The following is a 19,349-nucleotide window of genomic DNA, read 5'->3' as shown; positions in this document are numbered from 1 at the left end:
AGTTCCAGAGGAAAAATGTGGCTAAAATGGCAACATCTAAAAATTTCAGCTATGCAGAGAGAACTCCAAGCAAAGGCCGGATGCATACCTCCAGACAAATACCAGCACTCAAAGACAGAAATAATGCTGAATAGAATGTATGTGCTGCAGAGGCAAATCTGATGTAAAAGACTCAGTTTAAATGTGTTTTTCCCTGAAGAAAGTGCAAAATCGCCTGTTTAAAAGCATGTTTTTGTTGAAAGGCCTAATTCTTTAAATGTCAAAATCCACCTACAAACTGTGTTCATTTATCTGTTTTAATGAAAGATGTAGGTAACTTAAAGTAAAACCCAGTTTGGAGTTAATTACAATTCTGCTTGACAGCCTCAGCCTGGGAATGGCTAGCAGGAAGGCCTAATTGGTATGGAGAGTTCTCACATACTCCGAACAAAGGCCCTCATTAGACATTCGTCTTTACTTCAAGCACAGACAACAGAAGGCTTGGACACCCATCCTCCCAGAGGAGGGGCAGGATGTGGAGTAGGTTTCTCAGAGTACTTCAAAGGACTGGCCATTTGCTCACTTGTGAAGAAGGAAAGAAAAAAAAAAAAAACTTGACATGGATTTTGAATTTTGAATGGAAATTACTTATTTTGCCACAGAACTTCATGACATTTAACATGGTAGCCAAAATACGTAGACAATTGAAAGATACATGCTTATGAATCTGAACTCATGCTAGACATTTGAAGACGTGAGTGAACCTGGTACTGCATAAGGAACACAAGTTATACTGAAACACTGATTGCGCCAAAACTATTAATGCTGCAATTCTAATATTGTATACCCTTGTTCTAGGGGTGATTGTACAGATATGTACTGGATTAGGAATTGTTAGGCCAAATCTTTATGATTAAAATTGACAAGATTCCAAAGAAAGACAAAGCCAGCTCTCACTGACGTAGGAGTTGGAGGTAAATGTAACCCATAAAATATGCAATGCTTGTGTCCGATTTTATTAGAGGGCATAATAGAAATGTGTATTTGTGGAAAAGTTAAGTTTTGGTTCAAATCAATGTGTGAGTTCCCAAGTCACATCATAAAATATGACAGCTCTTTCTGCCTTCCAAAAAGAAAAAGGCAAGTGCCTTTGACCTATCACAGCTGTGTGGGTGTGGTTTGTAATTCTGCCCCTACCATAAATCACTTGGCATGATAAATATGGGAACCTCACAACACACAGGCACACTGATTCCAGACCATATCCTGATTTCCGTGTTACACCCTGCTCCTGACTTCTGCATCCTGTTCCAGAACTTTTCATCTTGCCCTGATTCCAGACTACTTTGCAAAACTCAGGCCTCAGCATTTGCTGACCTCTTCTTCAGCTAGGCCCAAATCCTGAACCATCCCAAACTTAAGCAAAATCATTCTGATCCAGTCTGGCTTGCTACCATTCATTCTTTTCCTGCTTAAATTCACCATCCCGCTAATCTACAGTGTCCAGTGACCAGAAGGGACAATCCTATCCAATCCAGCCTGAGGTGCCAGTCCAATTGACCAGAACCGTCCAGCTGATCATCCCTCCAGAAGTGTCCTGCTGCCCGTAGATTCAATCCATGATGACCAGAACCTGACGGTTCAATATTAATTTACAGTGGACTGTAAGTATGAGCAGGAATCATAGTTACCCTGAGTATATTTGCCTTGTCCTACCCCAATCTCAACCCATCCTCTCTTTAACTTAAGAACCTCCAATAGTGTCAGACCATTCTTGCAACCGTGTTTGTATCCCTAGTTTTAGCGCTGATTTCTCTCATTTGTTTTGCTAGACCATAAGCCATTAGTGATTTGATTTAAATAAAGTCTTTCCCATAAAGAAAACGTAGTATCCGCCACGTGAAGAGTTACAAGCGGCCGTGTGTAACTGTGGAGATTCCCGGGCGGCATTCTTCTTTTTCTTAGTCATTAATATAGTTTAAATAAAACCAATCTGCCATTTAAAACCGATTTTCCGTTTTTCTCTGTTCATTTTTCTCCAAAACACCTCTCATTCAAACTTGCATAACTTCTTCAATTTTATAGCTAGAAACTTAATTTCAACTCTCACTGAAACCTAAGACGGGTACCTACATCCACAACTAAAAATCGCATAATGAGAATTAGGCGGGAACGTGCATTTTCGCAAACGTTTTCCACATTTGTTTTCCCATTCAAAGTATTTCCAAACTTCCATTCTGATTCTAAGTGTGTATTGTTGCTCATATTGTAGCTTATGTTTGTAGAACCTGTTCAGTATGGCTCCCATAGGAATTTATATCAATTTAAGCATTTTTGAACACTTTTCATTGTTTCACAAAGCCATTTTTCAACTGTCATTTTAGAGTGTAAATTTCCAAAAACGCTTTTCTATCTTGTTTGGGGAGAGGAGATTGCATTCAAACCACATACACTGTTCTTCCTTCCTAAATACCTGCTGCTTACTTACATCTGTGTAGAAATGCTCATTTGTGAATTAAGAACTTTGCAGGGGGAAATCTTAACCTATGCGCTATCTTTTCACAAGCCAAAACTGTTCTTTTTCCTGTGTTTTATCTTCTGTATTGCTACAAGTGAATTCAATTGCCTTACTTATTTTCTGATTTGTATTGTCACCACATTGATTATTTCTGCCCCATATATTAAAACTTGTGTGATTTGAATTTTAAATAATAAATAAATATTTACCTTTACCAACCAGCCTGATTCCTGGTCCAGTGTGACCTGGGGGGTATTTTGAGAAGGGTGTGATATGAGTGATATATCACTCTGAATATTGAACCTATAGACACAATAAATAAGTATTTCATCTTACATGCTAGGCGAGACCCGGGTGTATTGCCTGATTGAAATCCTTAACAGTTCTTTGATCTGTTTTGTTAGTCACATCTCTCTGAAATCTAGAACTTGTACTCTCGAAGCATGAGGAGAGGAACACATGCAAGTACCAGAATATGAGGTTATATTATCTAAAACGCCAAATGTGGCTGAGCAGCTCATACCTGATTAGATGACTGGGCAGCTAGGAATACTAGTTCCATCAAGCACGATTCCTCTCTTTCTGTCCCTCTCCCTCTCTCTCCCTGTCCCCCCAGTGAGTGGGAACGGTCTGAGGCCGTGTCCCACTACTTTTATCTTTTTCTGCTTACCATTCCTCTACTTTTTATGATCATATTCACCATTCTATATAGAGGATGGGTCCATTTATGTCTCTTTGCAGGTGTAAAGTTGTAATAGGAGCCTTAGTTATTAGTAACTTAGACTACTGGAATTCCACTGCGCAACACATTCTTACATGTTGCACTGTGCTTCTGACTACACTCTCCCTTGCCGAGACCGCAGTTCCACTACTTTTTTCGCTACACTTCTACCATTGTATCTCCCTTACTCAAAGTCTCTGTCTCTATCTGTTGGCAGGAGTCACATTCCTCTGTGCGCACGTGCTTGAACCACTACAGTCATTGTTGACTACATAATGTTTGCAGAAGAAATACAGATGTGTAAAACTTGAATGAGAGCAGCAGCCACAAAGGTGTCCCACATGGAGAAGACCAGCCTGTTATTTGGAGACACACGTTGTCATTGCATGTGCTCTCCTAGAATCTCACCATTACACTGAGAGTACATGGTCCATAAGGAGGAAGGTGAGGGTTATGTGGATAGGCTCTGCAAGGGCTTGCAGATGTCTGACAGATCTTGTAAGAGAACAGAGGGCTGCAGTGTGTACAACTGTGTTTTTATTTTCTATTTGGGGTTAATTAAAGTCATTCTTTAATTGTTCTGACACTGTAAACGGGATCTCTTTCAAATTATACAATGTTTCTATTGACAACTTCAAGTATATATTGTAGTCATAATAAGAATGTTGCACGTGTCTTACCGAGAAATTCACTTCATCGAAAGCTAGAATAAAAATAGAAATTATTTCTGATCAAAGGTTATCATTCAAAGATTCAAGGGCTGAATCCTATTGCACTCTCTTGAAAGGCCATTTGCGAAAGCGGCAAAAAAAAGACAAATGAAGAATTCTGGCTGCTTTGAATAAAGTCAAGGAGAATTTTGGGAACATTAGAAAGACCACTGATCTTTATATCTCACAAATACGTATATGATAAAATAGATGTGTGCTTGACCACTAAGTACATCAGGCAAACTGTGATTGCTACACATTTTATTTTTTTATCCTAACATTAAAGTGTTTGTAACCATAAACCAAACAGACTAATTTGTGCAGCTTCATTGTTTGGATGTCAGAACAAAATGTGTGTGGCATTTTACCAAATCATCGAATCCACAGAACAGGCACTGTGGAAGGTGAGATGCCTGGTGGTGCTCCAACACACATGAATGTGTACAAGTGATGCTGTGTCACTTGTCCAGGTACTATTGTGCTGATGCCAAGATATCGACCCCAAGTAACGCAAATGATTATTGGCAACAAGACAAGTGGAGAAACCTAACCAAATAATGAATGTTTAAAGTGGGTTAACCCACTCGAGAATTGAATACGTCTTTTCATTTTTACTTTTTAGTCTTTTAATTTGAAACATTTTTAGCTGGTTTTTTAATTAGCAAAATATTCATATTTTTTAACTATTGGAATTTTTTCCAAATCCGGAGGATTGGGACGGTTGTAAAGAGTGATGTGACGGTCAACAAAAAAAAAAAAAATCTGTCACTTCTTTTGGGGCGATCTAGGGTATCAACAGAGACCCCAACAAATACATAATTGTGGGAGTGGAGGGCTGAGAGAGAAAGCTATCTCAGTTAAATGATGCTCCAGTGCCTGCTCTTTCCCGGAAGAGATATCCTTAGAGCATTATACACATATGTGCTTAGCATGCTCTTGACCCATAGCAACCGCTACATACCTATTCTGTAGCTTGTGGCTGAGTGGGGTTCAATCAATTCATGCAAGATTTTGAAAGTCGTGTGTTTCTGTATGGCATTCATTTATTTTTGTTGATTGCTATTTTAATCTACTTCTGCTCTATGTACTGGAACTTACTTAAGGCCTGTTACTGTAGGTGTAACTGCAGACTGTAAATGCTCTGGCATTGCGTAATTGGATAAGTTGTTGCCATGGTGCATTCAAGGCATGGGGAAAGGGGATAGGTGTAATTTACCCTCTCACCTTTACTTTCTCAATTTTGAAAAAGATTAAAGCACCTACAGTGTAGAGCTTCAATTTAATAAGGTGGACCCCTGTCAGGGCCCACCTCCATTCTGAACAAGCATGTAAAAAGTCAAAAGATTTTCAGTGAAGGGAATTAAAATGTGTTCAGGGTCACCAGGCTGCAAAGCAAGCCATCTGTATCCAACAATATGTTAGTAGGTAGCGCTTGTGGCTATGTGCTCAATTTGACTTAGCATACAGTGACTGGAAATGTGCAGGTCACTCTTTTTAATAAGATGACCTGTGCATTCTGGGAATTTTAAAAGAGTGCCACCTCTGCGCATTTTCCCAGATACCCGATTGTCTGCGAATCTGACCCACAGTTTGTACATTGATTAATGTTATACTCTGAATGATCACTCATTACAACAACACGTTAAGTATTCCTCCTCTGGTGTGGCAGAGAGTGCATAAATATTATAGTAGACATTCCTAAAATGTGTCCCTGTATTTACATGGTTATTCCTGCTCTCTGTCTGATTTTTGTCCATGGTATGTCAATCCTTCACAGTCATTTCATCCATGGTATCAGTCCAAGTATCATGGTATACATGGACAGGCATCCTTTGGTTTCCCATAGGATCATGGATAAACAAGGATATCAAAGTTGTCCACGTATATAGATGGTCATGCCTGTTCTGTATGTCCCCGTTATTTTCGTCGATGGTCTGTCCATAAGTCAGGACAATTACATCCAGGTTCTCTGTTCTCTGTCTATGCAACAGGGAATAGAAAAACAGACAATCATAGCTGTCCATGTAAGGTCATCCTTAATATGTTCAATATAATTTAACCATAGTGTGTCCGTGATCCATCTTTCATTGTGCTCATTTCTTTATTTAAGAAGAAAGTATGTATAATATTTGGAAGGGAAATGTGAATTTCTGTTAACAATAAACTACTGGTTACTGTTTTTCAGCAACCCCTCAAACAAACCCCCCAAGTCTGAAATCCCACAATTCTAAAATTCAAATAGCTTTCAGACCAAGTCCAATGATTCTCCTTTCCCTGTACCCTCTACATTTTGATTTAATTAACATCATTTTATTAGCACAATAGTTGTGAAATGTGAGCCGGTTGCATAAAACTCATGCATTGGCCATAAAGGGAGGGACCTCTACTAACAGCATAGAGAAATGCATGTTCCGTGCCCGAAGGCTGAGCCTATTTGCATATCCGCAATGATTTTCACAAATACAGCGAGTTATGATTTTCTGATATTGTTATGGCTCTTTGAAGGTGTGCAGCTGAATTCCACAGCCACTTGTAGTTTTACAACAGTAAACCCCGGTTTATCATGAAAGGTAGCCCCCCCATTTTTCGTTTTGGTTATAAATTGAAAATAATGCATTGAAAAACAGTACAGGTAGGTAGAGATGGCATTTGAGGAGGGACATGATGCGTGTAGGTGTTCTTTGGTTATTTACCACCCATGGACTGCTTCGACAAATCGCAGGATTTTGTCCTTTCTCCCCAAGGGAGAGTCCTCCCTGTGGGGCTAGGGAGGTGAGCTAGCTCCGCAATAACCTCACTAGGGGTAGCGGCAAGCAGGACCTCACGAGGCGAGTCTCCCCCTTTCGGGACAAGGGCTTGCATTCTCAGGAAGAACGCCCTAAAGTACCCTTCAAGATAACACCAGTATATCTTCCGGATGATAAAGCCTCTGCAGAACAAGTTAAAACGTGTTACCGCCAACCTGACTTAGAAAATATCTTTTTAAAATCCCATTCTACTGGGACAAAGAAGAGACCCTATGGAAGCAAAGAGAACCAAACAGGGAAAGAGAAGAAGAAATGGCCCTCCAGCTATGCCATCCTGGAGAGAGGAGGAGCCTGAGGAAGTGAAAATAGAGCCTGCATGAAGCAAAAGGAGTGTTCCGGGGAGATGAGAGAAAGAGAGGGAGAGAGAGAGAGAGAGAGAGAGAGAGAGAGAGAAAGAGAGAGAGAGAGAGAGAGAGAGAAAGAGAGAGAGAGTGACACAGAGTGGTGGCGTGGCCACGGGAGGTTCATGGTGGACTGTAGGTCCTATTAACTACGCTGAGACCATTCACATACTGCAAATGCAGGGCTAGTGGATGCGCAAGATAATAGGCCGCCAACCGGAAGACATGAAGAAAGAGAAACTGGCAGAGAGACGCGAGACGCCAGGAAGGGGGAAAAGGAAACCCGTCCTGGACCATTAAAGAACCCAGTGATGTTAAACTTCAGCATGGAAGGTAAAGGGGATAATGGGAAACCTGGGAAAGGGAGTGTGGATCATTACTGGGCTACTCATACTCATCACAGTCGACAGAGTAAAAGCATAGAATGAGTGGGTGAGAATCATTAATGGACTGCTCCTACTGGTGACAGTCATGAGAGTAGTAAAGATATAATAAGAGCGAACGAGAATCATTTCTGGAATGTTCATACTCATCATAGTAACAAGAACACAGATGCAATAAGAGAAACTGAGAATCATTCTTAAAAAACTCCTACTCGACACAATCAGGAGAGATAAAATACAAGAAGAATAGTAAAAAGAAACCTGCAAGACAAAGGTAGTGGAAATGGTGTAACTAATTGTAAAGCATATCAAGAAGGTCCCAGGACCAGAGAAGAGTTGGACAAAAAAGAGGAATTTAACAAGGAATCAATCTATTTGATAATAGCTCACGAAGCTAAGGATGAAAGGTGCAAGGAAAATGAACTGTTCAGAAATATAAGAAATATCCAAGACGGGAAAATAATTGTTGGAAAAACCAACCCAGGGAAAGAGAGAAGGGTCAATCATTATAAGGGAACTCGGGAGAAGAAACCCACAGTCAAGAACGCATTAAATTAACTGTATGAACTGGAAAAAGTGATTACTAGAGACCATATAATGACAATTGTTGAAAAGTGGCTGGTAGACAAGTTAAGAAAACTTGACGAGGGAGGCCTTCTCCTATCTTTAAGTTGTTAAGAGTAGTGGTTGGGTCAGATAGATTAGAGTTGGACAGTGGACAGTTCTTCATTTTCAGACATTCACTTACAACTGAGGAGTACCTTAGTTTGTTTTTTAGGTAGGAAGAAGCCTTGTAGAATAGGGAAAGATAAGGCTTATGTATATTATTTAATACAATCATGAGTCGAATGTCTAATCAGAGTCTGTGTCCTCCTTCTGACCTAGCACACTAATGCTAATCCCTATTAATATTCTCACCTACTTCCTGCATGCTGATCATTAATGGCCACTTAATACCTCTATGGCTGTGCCTGGAAAATACCTTTCCTATAGCTACACAAAAGCCCAAACTGTTGGCATTGCGAATGTTTGTTTCTCATGGTGTTTGTTTTCACACTGGTAACTAATTTCTCCGAATGGAATACTCTGATATTGAGGAAAGGCACATCATGGAGGCTGGCTTTTTCTATCAGCAACATTTTCTGGACTTGTGATCATCTGAAGTGAGTATTACTAACCATTGGCATGAATGGATACTACATGGTTTTTATTTTAAACCCCACATTTTTGAGAACCCAAAGGTAAAATGAGCAACAGGTCATGTCCATGTTGATTCCTGGTTATCCAAATGCTTCAGTATCAGGGACAACCCTGTATATAAGTCTCAACACCGCTTCCAAGGGCAAGGGCATTTAAAGGCCTTTTACGCCCCCAGAGATGGGGTTGATTCATAATTGTACCCTGGTGATCCCTCTGGGATGTGAATAGTGTTAACGTTTTTACTGTTGTTGTAGGGAGAGGAGCACGGTACATATTGCAAAAACCTGAACTCCTGTCAATAAAAAAAAATAATGTAAAAAAATTACCATCGCTGTTTTGGATTCCTATGCAGGTGGCCCAGCACGGACAGGGGAAGAATTACAGCAACCGGAGCTGGAAACCCTCCAGAAACAGGCAGGTCAGTAGCAGATGAGAGGGTTTAGTGGTATTGATTTGGCAATCATCTGTAAGGACAGGATGTCCCTGAGTGGGTCCGCTTCAAAACAGGGGGATTCACACGTCACAATGAAGGAGGACATATCATTAGACAAGGATCAGACATTTTTGGCTCATACTTAGAAGCATATGAAGCATAATCCGGAGCACAATTAATTAGCTAGTTATCTTGGAAGGCTATCTGAGGGAAGAAATGTGCTGCCAGGTAGCATAGTTAGGCAAAGAAAAACAGAACTATAAAGGAGACGGATAGCCTTCCGTGTAAAATGCAGCTTAAAATATCCTCCAGGTAGCTGGCATGGACACATCTAAAATCTGAACCTTAAGTGTGTGCAGTGTCAGTGGTAGCAATGGACCTGGGGCAGCCACTCCTGAAATGGGAAGGGGCCCTACTGGGGCAGCAGAGTACAATGAAGCACTGGAGGCCATATGACTGCACAGTAAAAGCCTTCTGCTTGCTGGTTAGTGGATGAGGGGGGTTAGTGAGTCAGCTCACTCTCCAGCTAGAGGCCTCAAGATGGTCCTCTGGAAACACCAATCTGGAAGTAATTGCTTCATCCCAGAAACACCAGGGACAAGATCAGAGCCACCAACCACTGATGGACTAGGTGATCCAATGACAAGAGTGTGTGTCATCACTTCTGAGATCTCTGGGCGCGTTCAGCCAGGGGCGTTCCAGTGAAGCGTGAAGACCAGCCATCAACCAGCCTTGTTGCCTATTCACCTGTGAGCCTTTGCTTTTGCCTTCCTCCTTGCTGCACCTGTGAGTACCCCTTGCTTCCTAATTAATGTGCTGTCTCTGTTGCAGTACTCCCCTATAATGCATTCACTCTTGCTCCTAATGCTGCTCCGCCTACTCACCTCTCCCTATGCTTTCTCCATTCACAGTACAACTTCCTCCTTTCCAATCGCTATTATTCTTTTCCACCTACTTCCAACAATCAAAGCCGATGAGAAAACCATACCTTCCCTACCAGTTTATCCACTTCACCTCTCCTCCTCTAAGACTCAACTTCTCTACTCTTCCTTACCGCATGAACTGAACACTGGAACGGTCAGTCTGAACGGAACAACATGTCCTATATAACTGACTTCTTTCACTCCAACTCTCCTCCCCTAGATCTTCTTGCTATCACTAAAACCTGGATTTCTCCATCTGACACTGCCACGCTGGTGGTTCTACATGACTCCAATCTATTCTTCATTCACTCTCCTTGCCTGACTGGCAGAGGTGGAGGTGCCGGACACCTACTCTCTTCCCGACTCAATGCCTCCAGTATCTCCAATGCTACATCCTCTCCTACCTCTTTTGAATTCAATAGCTCTAATATTGTTCCCACTGAATCAACTCACATCATCTCTATCTATTGCCCTCCTGGTCCCACTGGACCATTCTTTGATGAACTTGGGTTATTCCTTGATTCTCTTTCCACTAAACATAACCTCATTCTCATTGGTGACTTTAACCTTCCTTCTCCAACCACTTCTCAGAAATCTGAACCTCAGTCTTTCCATAGTAACCATGATCTCGACTCTATCCATAGTTACCTACTCACACCTGGGGTAATTCTTTGGAACTCTTATTCATCTCCAACTCTCTCTCAGCCACTAATCTACTGTGAAATAATCCCTATCTGATCACTCCATCTCTTTTCAACCCTCTCGCCTCTCCTCACCACTTGCCTCACCTATTAATAAAAGGAAATGTAAACCTTCTGCCATTCCTCACTTACTCTCTGACCTACAGTTCTCAATCTCCTCCTTCATACATGATGCCTCTTCCACAAACACTGCCTTCTCCATTTTCCAGTACCTACTATATAACTCGTTCTCCTCTCACCTCCCATTGCTAACTCTAAGTCTCAGCATCCTCAACCATGGGTCACCCCATTTATACACTGTGTCCGCACAGACATGTGTTGACTGCTGCACAAATTGAGGCATACTCGCTTCCATGAGGACCTGCAATTCTACGTCTCTGCCCTGCACTCTCTCAAGTCCTCGCTTGATAGAGCAAAAAGGGTATTCTACCTCATCCTCATTGACTCTCACTCCAACCATCCCCGCCGGGTACAGGGCACCCTAAACTCACTCCACCTAAATCTATGACTACCAACTCCCCTCTCACAACTTAAGTCCTGGCTGAATACTTCACTGTAATCATTTCCAAAATTAGAGACTCTCTCTTGATCTTCCCCACACTCCCTCCTCCTACCTTCTACACTCCTTCCACTTTATTCATTATTATAATTAATAAGGATACCCCTCTTGTGCCCATCAGACCCTCTTGCTCTTCAGCTAGTCAGGCCTTTTGCCCCTTTTGTGGCCTCTCACCTTCCTGAACTCTTCAACCTGTCCATTGACTCTGGTTACTTTCCCTCTATTTTCAAAACAGTCATGGTCATACCTCTCCTAAAAAAGCAAAGGGCTAACCGTACCTACCGGCTAACTTTTGCCCTGCGTACCTCCTTCCGCACCACTCTAAAGTAGCCGAAAGGGTTGTGTTCAACTGTCTTACCAATTTCTTAGACATCCACAAACTTCGAGGGCTCCTGTCACTGCCCAGAAATTGAATTGCTCTCATGAATGTCTCTAACTTCATAGCCTCTGCTAAGCACTGCAACCTAGCCTAAAATCCTAAGTCTGCTTGACCTGTCTGTTGCCTTTGACACTGTCAATCACTCTGATCTCCTTAATACTTTTTTTCCTTTTGGGAGTTATTGCCTGGATTGACTCCTACCCTGCATCTCACCAATTCCTTTTCTCCTTGATCAACAAACACCACTCAACTACTCCTCTATCTGTTAAATTTCCACAAGGCTCTGGATTGGGTCCTCTCCTCTTTACACTCTGTACATCTGCTCTTGGGGCACTAATCTTCTCATTTGGGTTCTCATACCAACTCTTCGCAGATGACAACCAAATCCTCTTCTATTTTCCGGAACCCTCCTATGATCTATCGAAATTTCCAACTGTCTCTCTACCATTAAATATTGGCTGGCTTTGCACTCTCTGATGATAAACTCTACCAAAACAGAGGTGCTGTTCTTCTTCACTGCCAAATACTCTCTCTCATTTCTTCGTCTGCATATCCAGTTCCCACCTGAAACTCTCCCCAACTCTTCCTCAGCAATAAACCTGAGTGTCATCTGTGACTCTTATCAAACCGTCTCTACTTTCATCTCCAAAACTGCAACAACACTTCACCTCAACCTCCTAAATATTAAGAAAATCAGGCACCTCTTTCCTTTCAACACTACCAAGCAGCTCTTAACCACTCTTGTCTTCTCTAAAAATGGACTACTGTGCCAGCATCTTCTTTGGTCTCCCCAACTATGCTTTCTGTCCTCCCAACTTCGCTACCAAGAGTCTCTTTGAACTCCCTCACTTGCCACCTACTTCCTTGTACCATCACCAGCTGGATGTCAGACAAAGCAAAGCAGTGCCAGATTCAAACAATTTCCCCTGGTTCACAAATCTAACCACGGTAAGGCACCACCATTTACATCATCCTCTATCCAACTCTAAAAGCCTTCTTGTAATCTCTGCTCTGCCTCCTCGACTAACCTTGTGGCTCCTTACCCTCCCTGTACTTCCTCTTGCTTATGCTCTGTTTCTCTTCTTGGTCCACTTGCATGCAATTCTCTTCCCCCGGATGTCTGAGAAACAATCCCCATGGACTTGGTCAAAACCAAGCTACAAGCCTACCTCCTCACCTCTGAGTTACCTCGTAACCTACCCCTCATCTGCCTGCTAGGTAACATTTTTTGCACCCATCTAACCTGCATCTGTCCCTCACTTTCACTGCCTCCACTCTAGCACTTCATCCATCATGGTCACTTCCAGAACACAGCTGACCATTACATCTTCCTGCACTTAGAAAATGTCTAATGTTGGTTGGCCTTAATCTATGCATGTCCAACTATGTGTTGGTCCCAGTGACTGTTCCATTTACTTCCCTCCACAACCAGGTCAAAATGTCACTCAAACTTACCCATTGTAAGAAGCTCACCACTTTCCGTCAAATCTGATTTTTTATCTATTGTATTTTTTTTTGTGATTAAAAGAACATTGTTCCTTCCTGCATTAATTACGAAAGAAAGAAAAAAAGAAAGGAACAAAGAAAGTACCAAGGACTATTAAGAATGCTAAATCCTCTATTCCCTCCCTGCGTTGGAGTGCTTTGAAACACTTGTTTTCTAAGTGTATAGGTGCTATACAAATGACCAATAAAAAGAAAAAAAGAAAGAAGGAAAGAAAGAAAGAAAGAAAGAAAGAAAGAAAGAAAGAAAGAAAGAAAGAAAGAAAGAAAGAAAGAAAGAAAGAAAGAAAGAAAGAAAAATAACGAGTCACTGACATAGGAATAGAAAAAGTAGTCCAAGAGAAGCACTGCAAAAGCAAGGCAAATATTAATCATTTAAGGAGATATAGAAGGAAAGGAATGTTCAAGCAGTAAGAAGGAAACTGAAGGAAACTGAAGTGAAGACTCTAAGGCAGGCTATCCCATACTGTGCTGTGAGGGCCTGGTGAAAGCAAACAGGTGTTCTCCATGCTACAAGGTGCACCACTTACAGGTACGAATAAACGCACTAGATGCACATACTGGCCCAGTAGCCCAAGAGTGAATTTCCTGGGGTTGCAATGCTATTCTTGAGCAGGGAAGCAAGGCACACCTCTGATAAACTAAGTTCCTATTCCACTTTCAATATCACTGACATTACGTGGGAAAGGAAACCGTGGCTATGTTTTCTGTCAGTTACCAGGTAGCACCAAATGGCAAGAAAGGGGCTACAGCGTTTAATCTACATCACTCCCCCCTCGAGAGTCTATGGGGTGAGAGTAGGAGGGACAAAACAGGCGATGTCGAGCACACAACATGGACAAGACTTATATCATTGCAACAAACGATGAACACATGGGTCCAACAATGACACACTCGAATGATACAATACTGCATAACATACCAATACAAAGATGAAACCAGGAGGTGAACATTCAATGCCTTCCTAGACCGGGTGCTGTCTATCTTTAAGTAGACAGAAACACTGGTGGGTGTCCTTTATGCAGTGCACCTTTGCTTCCCAGCTAGGTGTGTGCCTAGTGCATGGATGCATCCATACTACGAAGAAATCTGTCTCTAAATTGAAGGTAGACTGAGAATTAGTACAAAGCGGGGAGATGAATGAGAAACATAAGGGGCCCCTAGTGTGCAAAGTAATACTAAGCTAATTCTAAACTAGTATTCTTAAGAACACTACCACAACATCGCAACAGAACCACATACAACAATCCGTGTTTTGTCACTCCTATTCCTATATAACAGTGTGCCTATTTCTTTCCATCGTTTGGCCAATGCGTGTTTATATAAAGGATATAAGGCTATAAAGGATATAAAGGATATATAAAAGGATATAAAGGACTACGGATAGCCAAGGGTATGTGTAGTTAAGTACCCGTGGTTACAGTTTAAAAAATATATATATTTTTACAGCTATAGTGATGTCAGGGGTGAAAAATCAATGGCCATTACGATTGCCAATCAGGTTCCCCTGTGGGATGTTTTTACCCATGCATCCAAGCCCTACCATAAAACTGTGCATTACTGGCATTGAAAACATCATGATGGCCAGAACTCCCCAGAGTGCACAGGGAAAACATGAAGAATAGGCTGCCACCCATTTTTGCCTATGTTGCGAGCACAGGAGGGCACTGCCTAAAACCACCATTGGGCTACACACACAGTAGCCTGAAACCATTGGGAATGGCAATGCTGATTGCCAAAAGCAACCCAGAACTGTGGGGAATTCATTTTCTTAATGTCAAAATGGATGCAATACTGGTGCTCACCACTATCAGAAAGCCGGCGTTTTAAAACCACCAGACTTTTGTGTAAAACTGAACAAATGAACCCAAACCAGGCCAAGGAAAGACTTGCTAAGAGGTGGATAAAATGTAAAACTATATTCTGAAATGACTTGAAGGAAGTAATTATTTAATGTATATATAAAAATATAGCTGGGGATGTCAGCAGTTTAAGTGAATTTGGGTTTAAAGCTACTAAAATCGAAATGTTTTGAATAAATGAGTGACCTACTTGTGAGTGTCACATAGGTTGCAATTGTTTAAATGTCATAGTTTTGAACTTAGAATCAGCATTCTAGCTGCATGTGCAAAAATGGTATGTATACTTTTCAAGTTAGCTTTATAAAGCAGAGTTTTGTTGAAAGCCAGTCATGGGGGTGAGAAGGGGAAATGATGAGAGGGTAAGTAAGTCATGAGTATTTGCCCACGATGTGGCAAGAGAGTTTGTAATCCTGTACACTGGTGCAGTTATTTTTCCCTAATTGTTGCTGCTTTTCAGGGCACAAGTAAAAGACACATGTGGGTGGACAGTGTAACTTTTCTTCAGAGGGCAGATGGAACCCTTGATTATTTTTGAGCTTGGCAAGCTTGCTTAAGTATTTGGCTACAAGGATTTTACTCAGGTTGTCATGTTCCCAGTGCAGACGGTTACTCACAAGACCACAATAACTTGTTTTGTATTGGGATTTAGTTTTCCAGGGAATATTTCATGACAGATTGCTGGCTTTAAAAGGTGAACAGCTTTTATGCTTTGACAGCATATTTATCGGAACATTTCATCTCTCAGGTTATTTTTCCAGTATTCATTACTTTTTTTAAAAGTCCAATGCTATTTTGTCTTGCACCCTTTCATCTACGGAGTAGGTCTATTGAACTACATTTCTATATTTCACTTTAAGATATATGTTCACTTAGTGTGCATATACTGATGGTTTCCAACTTTTGATTTTCACTATAGGGAGCAAAAGTACCTGGACATATGTTATTCTTGCTGCTGGTATTCTTTTTCCCTTTTATGTGCTGGTTGTTTGTGGTCAGTTGGGGTTGTGCAATGTATCGCACAGTCACCAAGAGACTGGCCATAAAACAAGGGGCTTGTAGCACATTGCTTAACAAAAGAGTGTGATCCCCAGCAAACAGTTTAATCGCACAGGGCATTAACTAAAGACTTTGGGAGTTCTCAAGGCCTGCAATCATTTATACATATTTGGAAACACTTGATATTTGTAATGCTATAGTGATATTGGGGTTGAAAAATCACTGGTGACCCTGGTCTCCCATCCATGCAGTAACCAGGACTGATCACGCTTAGCTTCAAAGCCGTTAAAAAAACCAACCCCCTCTGGCCATGATGCCTAAAAGCTGAGACAAAGTTACAAGACCACTTAAAGCAGCATGGCCTGAGGGGGTCGGCCCCTTCCTCACTTTGGAACTAAGCAGGGTTGGTTCCAGATACGGCATTGGATGGGAGACAGTCCACAGTCTGGTGCCTTGTGTTTTCTTCATTTTAAATACCTCATAACACACCAAGAAAACACATGGCATGTGCTTTTTATTTAAACTGTGCTACTGTCAAGCCTTTAAAGTATTGCACTTAGAGATCATTTTTTTGGCTTTTGCTGAATTGCATTCTGGTATTTGTAGTCTGCCAGTCAAGAAGGGTGGAGGGAATAATTGCACAATTGTACACTTTTTTCCTAACATAGTTTAATAAGGATTTATATATTTGAGTGACACAATGGTATGTGCACCTTTCAAGTTATCTTTATAAAGCAGAGTATTGTTGAAAGCCAGACATGATGGTGAGGAGGAGAAATGATGAGAGGGCAAGTAAGTGGACAGTGGTGCAGATATTCTCCCCTGATTGTTGCTGCTTTTCAGGGCACAAATACAGGACACATGTGGGTGAAGTGTGTAACTTTTTTTCAGAGGGCGGAAACTACACTTTTATTTTTTCGGTTGGCAAGCTTGCGCCCATATTTGGCTACCAGGATTTTACTTGGGTTGTCATGTTCCCAGTGCAGACGCTTACCCACAACACCACAAGCACTTGTTTCGTATTGGCATGTTGTTTACCACAAAACATTTCACAACAGATTGCTGCATTGAAAAGGTGAGCACCTTTTATACTTTGCAAGCATATTTATTTCAACATTTCCTCTCTCAGTTTATTTTTCTGGTGTTCATTACGTCTGTGCAGTTTCTTGTAATGGGAATTAACTAAATTTGTATATTTCACTTTAAGATATATGTTCACTTACTGTGCATATATTCATGGATGTCAGCTTTTGATTTTCGCTATCGGTGCAGAAAGTACCTGGGCATATGTTATTCTTGCCGCCTGTATTTTATTCCTGTTTCCGTGCTGCTTAAATGTGGTTAGCTGGGGTTGTGCGATGTATCACAACTGTCACCAAGTGACCGGCCATAAAACAAGGGTCTCAGAGCATGCTGCTTAACTAAAGTGTGGGGTCCATGGCAAATAATGAATTCTTCTGCGCATTGCCTAAAAACATTGTGAATTCTCAAAGACTGCAATCTTTTATGCATAACAATACCACTTTTAAAAGAGGACAAAATCAGTTTGTGATTGATGAACGTCTTTGAAGTATGGGTTGCAAGTGTTTTGAAATATAGAGTGGCTGTGCCCACCGGCCATGGCCAAAGGCCATGCTAGTGGTCTGGTAGCATTTTAAAATGGACAGTGGGCACGGCCAAAAGCAGCCCAATGACCATGGCCGAAGACCATGCTAGTGCTCTGGAAAAGGTTACAACAACAAGAATTCCAAAAGCTGTAAGAAATCAATTTAACCTAATTTCTGTAAAAATTCAATCATGATAGGTATCAAAGATATCCAAAAATTATTTAATTACCCTGAGTAACCCAAATATATAATCTAATAAGGTAAGTAAGAGAAGAAAAAGGGAAAAGGATTTTTTATGTTGAAATAAATAGTGTGTTTTATTAAATAAAAAGCACACAAATTATTCAAAATAATCTGAATAGTGAAATACATGAACAAATCACCACAAGAAAAAAGTGAATGAAAAACAACAATAAAATACAAAATAATAAATAAATGTACTTGCACAATACTATAATTTGTTCAGGTCTGCCGTACTTGTACAATACAGGTCTGCCGTACTTGTACAATACTATAATTTGTTCAGGACTGCCTGAAGTGCTCTGGAAAACGTTCTGAAATCTATGGAATAACAAAACCCTTGAAATTCAAGGAAACAACTTTAGTTGCAGGGACGTTAAGGTAAGAACTTAACGCAACAAAACCCCTCAAATTCTGCTAAAGCCACCTTAACTTCGCACCCCTTGTTGCGCAGTCTATGACCACAAGGATGGCATCACAGATCACATTACTGATGTCATCACTAATTACATTACAAAAGTAACTGTCATTAATGATGGCCTTAGCCATGGTCAGTGGGCATGGCCAAATATATTTTAACACATTAATGGGTACTAATCATGGCCTTGTGATGTCATCTTTCATCTCCTGGGTGTTAGTCTTAGCAGATCACGGTGGTGGCGCGAGTTATCGTTGCTGAGCTTACCCCAACTCGTGAATTTCTGAGGTTTTTCAGTTTTACTTGTAAGCATAACGTCCCTTTAACAATGTGTTTTCATTGAATTTCATACGTTTTTATAAGTGCAACCTAACCATAACGTCCCTTTCACAAAGTTTTTTCAGTGAATTTCATGTTTTTACCAGTGCACCCTTAATTTCCTACAAGGTACTAATATCATACTTATCCCAATATAGCAAAGTTATTGTACAATTTACAAAGTGTCACCTTAAAACTCTGCCATTTCCCACCTTATAGCATTATTTTGAACATTTCTGTACACCTTTTTCAATTTTTTCTGTGTTCGTCGACGTCTGCATATGTCTGTTGTCATCGTGGAAATTTACAACAGTGTCATGTAGCATAATGACGTGTCTGCGAACATGTCTGCAATTCGCAATCGGGTCTGTGCCTCGCAGCCAATTCAGAACTGCATTTCCTGCAGATCTAGGAACATTCAAGCTCAAAATGTACCCTTGCACAGCTCCTACATCTATTCTTACTCATTATCCATTAACATTCTAGCACAGAGCACATACTTGGAAGAATATTAGCAAAACTTCTATTTATCTTAAAAATGGCATCAGCTATTACCATGCCGCCTCCCCAAGAGCCACCACCACCACCAGCTGAAGGACCTACACAACAGAAAAAGCACACTACTTCCAAAGACGAGTGAGAGGACCAAGAAGATGAGGTAGAGGAAGTGCGTACCTCTAGCACCCAGAGAGAATCATGGGTGTGGCAGTTCTTTACCACTGTTTGGAATGTACCAAAGGCTAACGCTACC

The sequence above is a fragment of the Ambystoma mexicanum genome, chromosome 2p, assembly GCF_040938575.1.
Source record: "Ambystoma mexicanum isolate Mex_15411 chromosome 2p, UKY_AmexF1_1, whole genome shotgun sequence".
Lineage (NCBI taxonomy): Eukaryota > Metazoa > Chordata > Amphibia > Caudata > Ambystomatidae > Ambystoma > Ambystoma mexicanum.
The sequence above is the reverse complement of the archived record's forward strand: the minus strand, read 5'-3'. Positions refer to the sequence as shown.